The sequence below is a fragment of the Carcharodon carcharias genome, chromosome 21, assembly GCF_017639515.1.
Source record: "Carcharodon carcharias isolate sCarCar2 chromosome 21, sCarCar2.pri, whole genome shotgun sequence".
NCBI classification, from domain to species: domain Eukaryota; kingdom Metazoa; phylum Chordata; class Chondrichthyes; order Lamniformes; family Lamnidae; genus Carcharodon; species Carcharodon carcharias.
Genome location: NC_054487.1, coordinates 46945922 through 46959935, shown reverse-complemented (window position 1 = coordinate 46959935; position 14014 = coordinate 46945922). Strand labels below are relative to the sequence as shown.

The 14014-nt window shown below is 48.1% G+C and overlaps 1 long non-coding RNA gene across 2 annotated transcripts in view; it reads right to left on the bottom strand.

Annotated features, from left to right (window-relative positions):
- Positions 1 to 14014, bottom strand: part of LOC121293383 — a 56064-nt gene that overhangs the window by 3596 nt on the left and 38454 nt on the right. Inside the window, exon 3 of one of the 2 annotated variants that reach the window (XR_005946505.1) lies at positions 4552 to 4985. The exons of the other annotated variant lie outside the window; for it this stretch is intronic. This is a non-coding gene — a long non-coding RNA (uncharacterized LOC121293383). Of the gene's footprint in view, positions 1 to 4551; positions 4986 to 14014 lie in introns of those variants that run through there. 2 annotated transcript variants of the gene reach the window in all.

Below are 14014 nucleotides of genomic sequence, written 5' to 3'. Positions count from 1 at the left end.
AACTTCCGTCATGGGAGCCTGAGGGGCAAGAGGAACAAGAAACTGATGAAGTAGTAACACAAGGTAAGGGAATACACACTAAATGGTAGGGTACTGTGACGTGTAGAGGAACACAGGGGTCTTGGGAGTGGATGTCCACAGATCGCCGAAGGTGGCTAGACAGGTAGATAAGGTGGTCAAGAAGGCACACAAGATAATTGCCTTTATTAAACAAGGCACAGAATATAAGAGTGGGGAGGTAATGCTGGAACTGTATAAAACATTAATTAAAACACAGCTGGAGTAACTGTGTGCGGTTCTAATAATTACATTATAGGAAAGTGATTGCACCTAAGAGGGTACAGAAAATATTTACAAGGATGTTGACTGGGCGGGAGAATTTTAGTTCTCTGGAAGGATTGTTTTCTTTGGAATTGGAGGGACTGAAGGGAGATCTAATTGAAGTGTATAAAATTACAAAAGGGCCTAGATAGAGTGGATTGGTAGGCCCTATCCCCTTGATTGTGGGGTCCATAACCAGGGGGGTTTATTAATTTAGGTAAAGAGGTGGGAAATTTAGAGGGAATTTGAGGAGAATGTTTTCTATCCAGAGGGTGGTGGGGATCTGAAACTCACTGCCTGATAGGGTGGTAGGGGCAGAAACCCACATAAAATTGAAAAAGTGCCTGGATATGCACCAGAAGTGCTGTAATCTACAAGGCTACGGACCAAGAGCTGGAAAGTGGGATTAGGCTGGATGGCTAATTGTCGACCAGTGTGGACATGATGGGCCGAATAACTTCTTTCCGTGCTGTTAATTTCTAAAATTCCCATGACCAAGCATTTGCTTCTTCCTAGTAACTACTAGAAGGTGCCCAGTAAGGATTAGCACAGCAATTACTCTTTTTAGGTGAAGTGCTCAAGAGAATTTCCATAATTAATACTCTTGAGTGTTGAGGAAATCTCGCAAAGTACTCCAGAAAGTTTTGTGATGTGTTCCAGTCATCCTCTTCACAGTTCCAGCAACAATGAACATGAAATCCCTTTAAGATAAATGCAAAAAACTGAGGGTGCTGGAAATCCAAAACAAAAATAAAAATACCTGGAAAGCCTCAGCAGGTCTGGCAGCATCTGCAGAGAGGAACACAGTTAACGTTTCGAGTCCGTATGACTCTTCAACAGAACTAAGTAAAAATAGAAAAGAGGTGAAATACAAGTTGGTTTAAGGGTGGGTGGGACAGGTAGAGCTGGATAGAGGGCCAGTTATAGGTGGAGAAAGCCAAAAAATGTCATAGACAAAAGGACAAAGAGGTGTTGAAGGTGATGATATTATCCAAGGAATGTGCTAATTAAGGGTAGAAAGCAGGACAAGCAAGGTACAGATAGCCCTAGTGGGGGTGGGGTGGGGTGAAGGAATCAAAAAAGGCTAAAAGGTAGAGATAAAACAATGGATGGAAATACATTTAAAAATAATGGAAATAGGTGGGAAAAGAAAAATCTGTATAAATTATTGGAAAAAAAAGGGGGAGGATTGGAAAGTGGGTGGGGATGGAAGAGAGAGTTCATGATCTAAAATTGTTGAACTCAATATTTAGTCCGGAAGGCTGTGAAGTGCCTACTCAGAAGATGAGGTGCTGTTCCACCAGTTTGCGTTGAGCTTCACTGGAACAATGCAGCAGGCCAAGGATGGACATGTGGGCATGAGAGCAGGCTGGAGTGTTGAAATGGCAAGCGACAGGGAGGTCTGGGTAATGCTTGCAGACAGTGTTCTGCAAAGTGGTCACCCAGTCTGCGTTTGGTCTCTCCAATGTAGAGGAAACCGCATTGGGAGCAACGAATGCAGTAGACTAAATTGAGGCAAGTGCAAGTGAGATGCTGCTTCACTTGAAAGAGGAGAGAGGAAGTGAAGGGGCAGGTGTTGCATCTTTTGCGTGGGCATGGGGAGGTGACATAGGTGGGAGTTGAGGAGTAGGGGGTGATGGAGGAGTGGACCAGGCTGTCCCGGAGGGAACGATCCCTACGGAATGCCGACAGTGGGGGTGAAGGGAAGATGTGTTTGGTGGTGGCGTCATGCTGGAGTTGGCGGAAATGGCGGAGGATGATCCTTTGAATGCGGAGGCTGGTGGGGTGATAAGTGAGGACAAGGGGGACCCTATCATGTTTCTGGGAGGGAGAGGAAGGTGTGAGGGCGGAAGCGCGGGAGATGGGCCGGACATGGTTGAGGGCCCTGTCAACCACCGTGGGTGGAAAACCTCAGTTAGGGAAGAAGGAAGACATGTCAGAGGAACTGTTGTGGAAAGTGGCATCATCAGAACAGATACGACGGAGACGAAGGAACTGAGAGAATGGGATGGACTCCTTACAGGAAGTGGGGTGTGAGGAGCTGTAGTCAAGGTAGCTGTGGGAGCCAGTAGGCTTGTAATGGATACTGGTGGACAGTCTAACCAGAAATTGAGACAGAGAGGTCAAGGAGGGGAAGGGAAGTGTCAGAGATGGACCATGTGAAAATGATGGAAGGGTGGATATTGGAAGCAAAATTAATAAATTTTTCCAGGTCCAGACGAGAGCATGAAGCAGCATTGAAGTAATCATCAATGTGCCGGAGAAAGAGTTGTGGGAGGAGGCCGGAGTAGGACTGGAACAAGGAATGTTCCACATACCCCATAAAGAGACAGGCATAGCTGGGGCCCCTGCGGGTACACATAGCCACACCTTTTATTTGGAGGAAGTGAGAAGAGTTTAAGGAGAAATTGTTCAGAGTGAGGACAAGTTCATCCAGACGGAGGAGAGTAGTGGTGGATGAGGAATGTTCGGGCCTCTGTTCAAGGAAGAAGTGGAGAGCCATCAGACCATCCCGGTGGGGGATGGAGGTGTAGAGGGATTGGACGTCCATGGTGAAGAGGAGACGGCTGGGGCCAGGTAACTGGAAATTTTGTATGATGTAGGGTGTCAGAGGAATCACGGATGTCGGTGGGAAGGGACTGGACAAGGGGAAAGAGAATGGAGTCAAGATAGCAAGAAATGAGTTCTGTGGGGCTGGAACAGGCTGACACGATCGGTCTGCTGGGACAGTCCTGTATGTGGATTTTGGGTAGGAGGTAGAAGCGGGCTATCCGAGGTTGGGAGACTATCAGGTTGGAAGCTGTGGGAGGAAGATCTCCAGAGGAGATGAGGTCAGTGACAGTCCTGGAAACATGGCTTGATGTTCAGTGGTGGGGTCATGGTCCAGGGGGAGGTAGGAGGAAGTGTCTGCGAGCTGACGCTCAGCCTCTGCGAAGTAGAGGTCAGTGCAGCCTATCTCTGGCCCTCTATCCAGCTCTACTTGTCCCACCCCCCCCTTAAACCAGCTTATATTTCACCTCTCTTCTATTTTTACTTAGTTTCGTTGAAGAGTCATATGGACTCGAAACATTAACTGTGTTCCTCCCTGCAGATGCTGCCAGACCTGCTGACTTTTTCCAGGTATTTTTATTTTTGTTTAGCATCCCTTTAAGTATTGCTGAAAATCAACACCAATGCCATGTTTACTCTGAAACAGGGCACTAGTTGAAGCGTTAGCCACAAAAATGCTGCAAAATCTCTGTAATGAGTGTTTGCAGACGTTTTAAGTGACAATCTGTTTTAACAGACTCCAGGTAACTTCAACTCCTTCACCAAGATGGCACCTTGGGCTAAAGCGGCATTTCAGCTTAAGATCCCACCCTGGTCACCACAGCAGCTTTTTAATGCCTAAAGTATCGGGCAAAAATCACCCCATCGAAAAGCATGAGATATAATTTTAAAAGTAAATAAATATCCAAAAGCATTAAGAACTGCAGAAGACTAGAAAACAATTGATCTGAAAAGAAGTGAAAGAGCTAAACTACTTTATAATCGGAAACATAAATCAACAGGACAACACAACACCAAGGGCATACCTTACTGAACCTCGGAAGCTGATAAAGTCATAAGAAATAAGAGGAGTAGGCCATTCAGCCCTCTGAGCCTGCTTTGCCATTTGTTAAGATCAAGGCTGATGTTCTACATTACCTTCACCTTCTTGCAATGTTCCCATATTCCTTGATTCACTAAGTATCCAAAAATTTATCAATATCTGTCCTGAATACAGTCAATTACTGAATATCCATAGCTCCTTGTGGTAGAAACCCCCTACTGTTCTTGCTAAGGGCAAGAATAACAGCACCCCAATATCGAAGTCAGCTCTTGAGCATGCTAATATCAAAAGCAATTGTGACTGTCAGAAATAAATATCAGTATAACCATACATATAAAGTCTTTTCTAATATGCATGAGAGTTAAATCAAATAATCTTTTTAATAATCCCAGCAGTAGATATAAATATGCAAGAATTGCCTATGTAATGTGTGATTGTATTCTGTCAATTAAGTGGTTCTACTTTAATTCTCTCTCCTTTCTAATATTGTCAACATATCAAATAATTCAGAATAAATATACTCAATATAAAAATTGTCAGGTAGAGGATATACTCCTCTTTGTAAGTTTAACACATCGGCTATGACATGTACATCTTTCTTTTGTAATACATGACTTGTTTGGATTTTGTAGCTGAATTCAAAATAAGGATCTTCTAACATGTGACTTGTCAGCCTATTTTATGTCCCATTTTATTTTATTTGCACTAACTTTAATGGAAGTAAAAATCAGGAGAGATGTAAAGTCAGCTGTTGATTTGCTATTTCCTGTTTTACATTATCTCACAAAGTCAAAAACTACCCATTAATTTGGTATCAAATATATGGGTGTTCTAACTCAAAAGAAAGGTACCAAATCTATAGCAAATCCACACAGTGGTCTGACAGCATTGCACTCCACTTAATAGAAAATTCCTTCACCGCCAGCTTCTGACCACAGCCCTCTAAGTTTTTGTCTTCAATTGCTGATCGATGGAGAGAGGCCAAGGCTGCTACTTTGCTGAATGACTGAGCGTGTATAGCCCTTTAAATCCCCAGTGAATCTTCCAGAGAATCAGGTCACTCAATTTACCCCTGCAGTCAAAAATCAAATAGAGAAATAACACTTTTGTAATCTTTAAAAAAAAACTTCTGGCAGTAAAACAGTTTATGAAAATTCATGATCAACATTGCAATACATTATCTGAAATCATATGGAGCAAAATAGTACATAGTATACAGTATAAATAGAGCAACAATCAATTCCAGATCAATTAACTACAAGGAAAGCTGACATATTACAATTAACCCACTGTAAATTGATCATACACCAACATGCTTAGAGCTCAAAAACTGCTATTCTTCTGTACACAACCGTGAAACTGGATTCTGACAGGATTGCTATTGGGTATATCAATACCTTTTGCATGTTTTTATTGAAAGAGTGGTCAGCCTTTCAAAGTCAAGAGCTAATAAAGTAAAAACAAAAATACCTGGAAAAACTCAGCAGGTCTGACAGCATCTGCGGAGAGGAGCACAGTTAACGTTTCGAGCCCGTATGTCTCTTCAACAGAACTAAGGAAAAATAGAAAAGAGGTGAAATATAAGCTGATTTAAGGTGGGGGTGGGACAGGTAGAGCTGGATAGAGGGCCACTGATAGGTGGAGGTAGCCAAAAGATGTCATAGACAAAAGGACAAAGAGGTGTTGACAGTGGTGATATTATCTAAGAAATGTTCTAATGGAGACATTAAGGGTAGAAAGCCAGACGAGCAAGGTGCAGATAGCCCTAGTGGGGGTGGGGTAGGGGGAAGGGATCGAAATAGACTAAAGGTAGAGATAAAACAATAGCTGGAAATACATTTAAAAATAATGGAAATAGGTGGGAAAAGAAAAATATATATAAATTATTGGAAAAAAGAGGGATCAGAAAGCGGGGTCCCACCCCCACTAGGGCTATCTGGACGGTGTGAAGGCAGGTCGTGATTGTCCGCTCAGCTTGCCAATGGCGGGCTGCGTTTCCCGCCATTGAGCTAATTGTAATGCATCAGCATATAATTAAAAGGCCAACTGCCAGGCTCTTAGAACCCAGCCATATTGTCTGTCCATGTCGGCGGGAAAGCACAACGACGTGTTTCATAACAACACGCAGGCAACATGCACATGGCAGCCTCACTTTGGGAGAACTGAGGTGAGTGAGCTGGAGTGTTCTCCGCAGCTTGACCATTGTTTACAGGCCTCAGGAGTGCTGGCGGGCAGGAGCAACTGATGCCCGGCCCTGGAGGTGACTGCTGAGGCAGAGGGTATTTTCCAGGGCAAATGCTGGCCAGCCTCAGAGGCGACCGTTGTTGGTGGGGGAGGGGCAGTGCTGCCCTGGTGCTGCATCCTACGCACAGGCAATCGAGGTGGGGGGCAGGGTAAGCAAGGGAAGTGGCCATGCATTAGGGACCTGTATAAACTGACCATGCCTCTGTAATTGAGACAGATCAGGCACGGCCATAGTGATATGTTGGGGTCGGGCTCCTAGCCTGCCCGCTCATGCAAGCAACACAGAGGCACCAAAGGGCCACCAAGTGCTCCAAACCTTATCTCACCGCCTCCTCCCCCACCCTCCGGCACAGACTGAGAGTGCACGACCACTTTATTGGACTGCGGAGCAGTTGGACTGCACATGTTGTACAATCTCCTTGCCAATGCTGGCCATGTAGCAGTCACTGCTGGAGGCACTCACAGCCCCTTGCAATCTCAGCATCCTGGTTTGGGCCAGTGTCCCCCATGTCGCAGGTTGACAGGACACCAGGAACGCATCCTGCAGGTATGTGCACGGTCTCCAGGGAGTGTGCACGACACCTACATCCGGAGTCTCTCACAGATCTCTGCAAAGCACTCATCTCTGGCCATCCGAGGGTGACCAGCACTCTCCGGGAAGTGTTAAAGTGCAGTCACACAGGGCCAGGAAAGATGCTAAGTACACCCATGATAAACACATCTCTCTCTCTTTCATGCTGCAGGAGGACCATGTCAGGGTTATGGATCCTGGTGACCTAGCTGTATGCCTGATGGCCTACAGAGACCGTGAAAGACAGAGCAGAGAGTGACTGAGGGTCCAGGCTCTGCAAAGGCAGGCGGAGCAACCTCATGAAGAAGGGCAGCAGGGGTTCCCGCACATACTGCCCAGGAGTGACAGTGAGCTGTGGCTGACTGGCGCCTGGCAACACCCAGGTCTATAGACGCCACCTGCCATTCTTGCTGATGACTGAGAACCAGTGTTGCCAATGACTACTCATGTCTAGGGACCTGGTGGCTCACATCTGGTGTGAGGATTTGGCGCCAAGTGGACATGGAGGACATCCACTGCCAGTGGCTGTGAAAGTGACCGTGATGCTCAATTTCTATGCCAGTGGCTCCTTTCAGGGCTCCACAGGTGACCTCTGTGGGATTTCACAATCCACCACCCACAAATGCATCCATGAGGTTACGGTACCATCTTCTCCATGACACACAACTTTGCGCATTTCGCCTGGGACCGGGACAGCCAGGATGCAAGGGCCATTGGACTCGCCCTGATCTCAGGATTCCCACAGGTGCAGGGTGCAATTGACTGCACTCATGTGGTGCTCAGGTCTCCATCGCAGCACTCAGTGGACTTTATCAACTGCAAGGGCTTCCACTCACTGAACGTGCAGCTGGTACGCGACCACCAGAAACGCATCCTTCAGTTATGCGCACGGTCTCCAGGGAGTGTGCACGATACCTACATCCTGAGTCTCTCACAGATCTCTGCAGTCTTCCAGGGTCCACAGAGGCAGCAGGGATGGCTCTTTGGGGACAAGGGCTACCCGCAAAGGCTGTGGCTGATGACACCCATGCAGTGGCCGCAGACTGCAGCAGAGCAATGCTATAATGAGACTCATGCAGCAGCTCGCAACTTGGTGGAGCAGACCATCGGGATGCAGAAGGTGCAGTTCTGGTGCCTGGACTGGTCTGTTGGAGCTCTGCAATACAGTCCACAGAGGGTGTCACACATCGTCATCATCTGCTGCGCCCTTTACAACCTGGCGCTGCAACAGGGTGAGAAACTGGCTGAGGAGGAGATAGAAAATCTGGAGGTCTCCTCCAATGAGGAAAATGCCGATGGGATGAGGGTGAGGGCGTTCTCATTGGTGACGATGATGGGGATGAGGCTCTCAAAATGGCTAGATAAGGCAGGCACGCTCGAGAAGCCCTCATAGCTGCCAGATTTGAGGAGGATGATGATATGTAGTGAGGTGTCCCCACAGAACAAAAACAGAATTACCTGGAAAAACTCAGCAGGTCTGGCAGCATCGGCGGAGAAGAAAAGAATTGACGTTTCGAGCCCTCATGACCCTTCAACAGAACTAGGTGAATCCAAGGAGAGGGAAAGTATGAGCTGGTTTAAGGTTGGGGGTGGGGGGGGTGGGGGGGGTGTGTGGAGAGAGAAGTGAAGGGGGGGTGTTGTTATAGGGACAAGCAAGCAGTGATAGCAGATAATCAAAAGATGTCATAGACAAAAGAACACAGAGGCGTTGAAGTTGGTGATATTACCTAAACGAATGTGCTAATTAAGAATGGATGCTAGGGCACTCAAGGTATAGCTCTAGTGGTGGTGGGGGGGCATAAAAGATTTAAAAATAATGGAAATAGGTGGGAAAAGAAAAATCTATATAAATTATTGGAATAAACAAAAGGAAGGGGGAAGAAACAGAAAGGGGGTGGGGATGGAGGAGGGAGTTCAAGATCTAAAGTTGTTGAATTCAATGTTCAGTCCGGAAGGCTGTAAAGTCCCTAGTCGGAAGATGAGGTGCTGTTCCTCCAGTTTGCGTTGGGCTTCACTGGAACAATGCAGCAAGCCAAGGACAGAGATGTGGGCAAGAAAGCAGGGTGGAGTGTTAAAATGGCAAGCGACAGGGAGGTTTGGGTCAATCTTGCGGTCAGACCGCAGGTGTTCTGTAAAGCGGTCACCCAGTTTACGTTTGGTCTCTCCAATGTAGAGGAGACCGCATTGGGAAAAACGAATACAGTAGACTAAGTTGGGGGAAATGCAAGTGAAATGCTGCTTCACTTGAAAGGAGTGTTTGGGTCCTTGGACGGTGAGGAGAGAGGAAGTGAAGGGGCAGGTGTTACATCTTTTGCGTGGGCATGGGGAGGTGCCATAGGTGGGGGTTGAGGAGTAGGGGGTGATGGAGGAGTGGACCAGGATGTCCCGGAAGGAACGATCCCTACGGAATGCTGATAGGGGGGTGAAGGGAAGATGTGTTTGGTGGTGGCATCATGCTGGATTGGCGGAAATGGCGGAGGATGATCCTTTGAATGTGGAGGCTGGTGGGGTGATAAGTGAGGACAAGGGGGACCCTATCATGTTTCTGGGAGGGAGGAGAAGGCGTGAGGGCGGATGCACGGGAGATGGACCGGACACGGTTGAGGGCCCTGTCAGCGACCGTGGGTAGAAAACCTCGGTTAAGGAAGAAGGAGGACATGTCAGAGGAACTGTTTTTGAAGGTAGCATCATCACAACAGATGCGACAGAGGCGAAGCAACTGAGAGAATGGGATGGAGCCCTTACAGGAAGCGGGGTGTGAGGAGCTGCAGTCGAGGCAGCTGTGGGAGTCGGTGGGTTTGTAATGGATATTGGTGGACAGTCTATCACCAGAGATTGAGACAGAGAGGTCAAGGAAGGGAAGGGAAGTGTCAGAGATGGACCACGTGAAAATGATGGAGGGGTGGAGATTGGAAGCAAAATTAATAAATTTTTCCAAGTCCCGACGAGAGCATGAAGCAGCAACGAAGTAATCATTGATGTACCGGAGAAAGAGTTGTGGAAGGGGGCCGGAGTAGGACTGCAACAAGGAATGTTCCACATACCCCATAAAGAGACAGGCATAGTTGGGGTCCATGCGGGTACCCATAGCCACACCTTTTATCTGGAGGAAGTGAGAGGAGTTGAAGGAGAAATTGTTCAGTGTGAGAACAAGTTCAGCCAGACGGAGGAGAGTAGTGGTGGATGGGGATTGTTCGGGCCTCTGTTCAAGGAAGAAGCTAAGGGCCCTCAGACCATCCTGGTGGGGGATGGAGGTGTAGAGGGATTGGACATCCATGGTGAAGAGGAAGCAGTTGGGACCAGGGAACTGGAAATTGTTGATGTGACGTAAGGTGTCAGTGGAATCACGGATGTAGGTGGGAAGGGACTGGACAAGGGGAGAGAGAAGGGAGTCAAGATAACGAGAAATGAGTTCCGTGAGGCAAGATCAAGCTGACACCATCGGTCTACCGGGACAGTTCTGTTTGTGGATTTTGGGTAGGAGGTAGAAGCGGGCCGTCCGAGGTTGGGCGACTATCAGGTTAGAAGCTGTGGGAGGAAGATCCCCAGAGGAGATGAGGCCAGTGACAGTCCTGGAAACAATGGCTTGATGTTCAGTGGTGGGGTCATGGTCCAGGGAGAGCTAGGAGGAAGTGTTTGCGAGTTGACGCTCAGCCTCCGCGAGGTAGAGGTCAGTGCGCCAGACAACAACCAGCACCACCCTTGTCAGCGGGTTTGATGATAATGTTGGGGTTGGACCTGAGAGAATTGAGTGCAGTAAGTTCAGAGAGAGAGAGATTAGAATGGGTGAGAGGATTAGAGAAATTGAGACGACTAATGTCGCGCCGACAGTTCTCAATGAAAAGATCAAGAGAAGGTAAGAATCCGGAGGGAGGGGTCCAGTGGAGGGAGAATATTGGAGGTGGGTAAAAGGATCCGTTGAACGGGGAGAGGACTCCTGGCCAAAGAAGTGAGCAAGGAGACAAAGACGGCGGAAGAAGAGTTCAGCATCATGCCGAGCTCGAAATTCATTGAGATGAGGGTGTAAGGGTATGAAACTAAGTCCTTTGTTAAGCACTGAACGTTCAGCTTCGGAGAGGGGAAGGTCAGTGGGTATAGTGAATACACGGCTGGGGCTGGGATTGAAAGATGGGGTGGGGACAGAAGGACAGGCAGGGGTGGAGGGTCCTAGATGGGTGTTGGTGTCGATGAGTTGTTGGAGCTTGAGTTCCTTAGCACTTGAGAGAAAAAGTTTCTTGTTGAGGCGTCGGATGAGACGAAGGATAAAATGAAACTGGGGGCACGCACAGCTTTGAAAAAGGGTACGGCGGTGCTGCTGGAAGGAGAGGTCGAGTGTGTTCATATGGCGGCGCATGGCACTGAGTGTGGATTTCAGAATGTGACGGGAACAGCAGTCCGAGAAACGTTTTATGTCCCGGAGATACCTGTAATCCTGGGTGGGTTCGAAACACGAGGGGTGGAATTTCAGTTGAAATCCACATGGGGTAAGTCGGAGACGCAGACAGTCACTGAGAAAGGAGATATGGCTGTGAAAGTGGGTTTTAATAAACACCTTGTCAAACACTAGGAGAGAAATGGAAAGCAATGAAAGTGAGCAAGACAAAAGAGAGATACGGAAATCTTGTCGCAGAGACGAACAAAACTTCTTCAAGGTAGGCATTTCTTGAAGAGCAGTGGCAGTCAATTAAACACAGAGATAAAAACAAAAAACTGCGGATGCTGGAAATCCCAAACAAAAACAGAATTACCTGGAAAAACTCAGCAGGTCTGGCAGCATCGGCGGAGAAGAAAAGAGTTGACATTTAGAGTCCTCATGACCCTTCAACAGAACTAGGTGAATCCAAAGAGAGGGGTGAAATATAAGCTGGTTTAAGGTGGGGGATGGGGGGAGAGAAGTGGAGGGGGGGGTGTGGTTGTAGGGACAAGCAAGCAGTGATAGGAGCAGATAATCAAAAGATGTCACAGACAAAAGAACAAAAGAACACAGAGGTGTTGAAGTTGGTGATATTATCTAAACGAATGTGCTAATTAAGACTGGATCCTCCTCCCTATGGGTGCCCAAGGAGCCCTGGCTGACTCCGTGAGCGGAAGGGGTAGCTAGAGTGAGATCGAGCTGCCCAGCACCCCTCTCGTGTATAGTTGGAGGCCAACTATAGCATCGGCAATGGTGTTAAGCCCGCGCTACAGTGCAGGAGTGACATCCTGGACCAAGGACTCCATGGCGGCCGCCATCCTACCAGTGTTGACCCCGGTGCATTGCAGTGCCGGTGCTATCACCTGAGCCTGAAGATGGACAGATCCCTCCATCATGCCTTGCAATCTGAGGAGTGCAGTGGACATTCCTTCCTGATGTTCCCTAGCTTGCCTTTGCAGCTCCAGCAGCTGTGACATAACCAAGTCCAGAGGCTCATCATCTGACTTGGACTCAGCAACCTTCTGGCCTCCAACAGTCCTCCGAGTGCTGGGGACTCAGGAAGTCCCTGACTCTGCCTGCTGTGGATCAGACAGTGTGATGTTCTCACCAGATTGTGATCCCGAGCCTACTCTAAAGCTCGGTCTCACCGAGGTGTATGTCTCTGCGTTGGCAGAGGGTGTGGGTGAGCGCTGTGACGGGACTTCAGGGAGGGTGCCTTCAGATTCTTCTTCAGAGGTTTCTTCAGAACTTGATTGGAGGCCCTGGATCATGGACTCTGTCGGCTGTTTAGCAGATGTGCCTGCGAAAGCAAGGAGAGATAATTAGTGCATGGCAATGGCCCGTGAAAGAGAACACATCACTCATGGCATAGTTATCTGGTGGATGTTGCGCTGTTGGATCCTCACTTGGCAGAGCAGTGCCAACCTCACCATCAACACAGGACCAGTCCCAGTCATCGCTGGCCAGCTGGATCACTCTGTTTTCAAATTCTGTCAGAACTTTAATTTCCAGCATCCCTCCACCTGCCTGTGACCTTTCCCTCCTGTTGTCTACCAGTTTGTCCCGCATGGATAGAGATGGGGAGAGTGTATCAGGATGCCTGCCGGGCCAGATAATAAGTATGTCTGGCCTGTGTGGATGGTGAGTGGAGTGGTCCCATGGATGGGATGAGGACAATGACGGTGTGTGTGAATGAGTGAATGGTGATGTCCCTTGCACTGGCAGTAAGTGAGGACCCTGTGTATGTGTGATGGGTTTGTGAGTGTGTGAGTTGGGAGTGATGAAAAGAGTGACTTACCCTGGCAGAACAGAGGAGATCATTTATCCTTTTACAGCATTGGGTGGCTGTCCTTTTTTGCAGGGCATTTGCACTGACCACTGCTGCCACCACCTCCCTAGTCAGGTTGGTGACTTTGCTGCTCATCCTGTGGCCAGAGCGGAGCTACAGCACATCCCAGCGGGCCTCCACGGCATCCAGCAGTCGCTTGAGGGTCCCGTCATTGAAGCGGGGTGGGGGGGGTGCAGGGTGCAGTCTTTTTTCCTTTACAGGCCATGCCTCCCGGGCAACAGTGGTGAGCTGGTGGTGATGAGTGCTTTGCTGGTGGCTGCCTTTTAAAGATGGTGGCCAGTGTGATGCTACAGTGGGATGATGGCGGGAAGGTGAATGAGAGCCCGTCTGCCATGGATACAGCGTGTTACCTGGGAATGAATAAATAATGAGGTGGGCTTGGGAAGATACGGCCTGAAAACCCATCATTTTCGTGGGCGGGTAGGACTCCATTTTACCTGCCCACAACTGCACTTAGTGCAATTCTGGGAAAATTCTGCCCCATGTGTCAACAGGTGTGGCAGCCTATTAACCCACAGACAGGATGTTTTAGAAGAAGTACTGGAGTGGAGTGTCTATTGACAGCACTGTGCCATCTAAAGAGTTGAAGGTGGGGCAGATACTATGGCCAGACTTACAATAGCCTATTTTACAATTATCAAAGAAACAACATAGCAAACAAAGCTGCAGCAAACAGAATTCATGACTGAAGCTATAGCATTTTCTCCCGAACTCGATCAAAGAAAGGTCATTTTTCAACCATGGAGGGTTTTTTATTTACTATTTCACAGCATATGGGCGTCACTAGCTGGGACAGCATTTATTGCCCAACTCTGCAAGTGCCTTTGAGAAGTTGGTGGTGAACTGCCTTCTTGAACAGTTGCAGTCTATGTGGGTGTAGGTACATCCAGAGTGCTGTTAGGGAGGGAGTCCCAGGACCCAGAAACACTGAAGGAACGGTGATGCAGTTCCAAATCAAGATGGTGTGTGGCTTCGAGGGGAACTTCCAGATAGTGATGTTCCCATGCATCAGCTGCCCTTGTT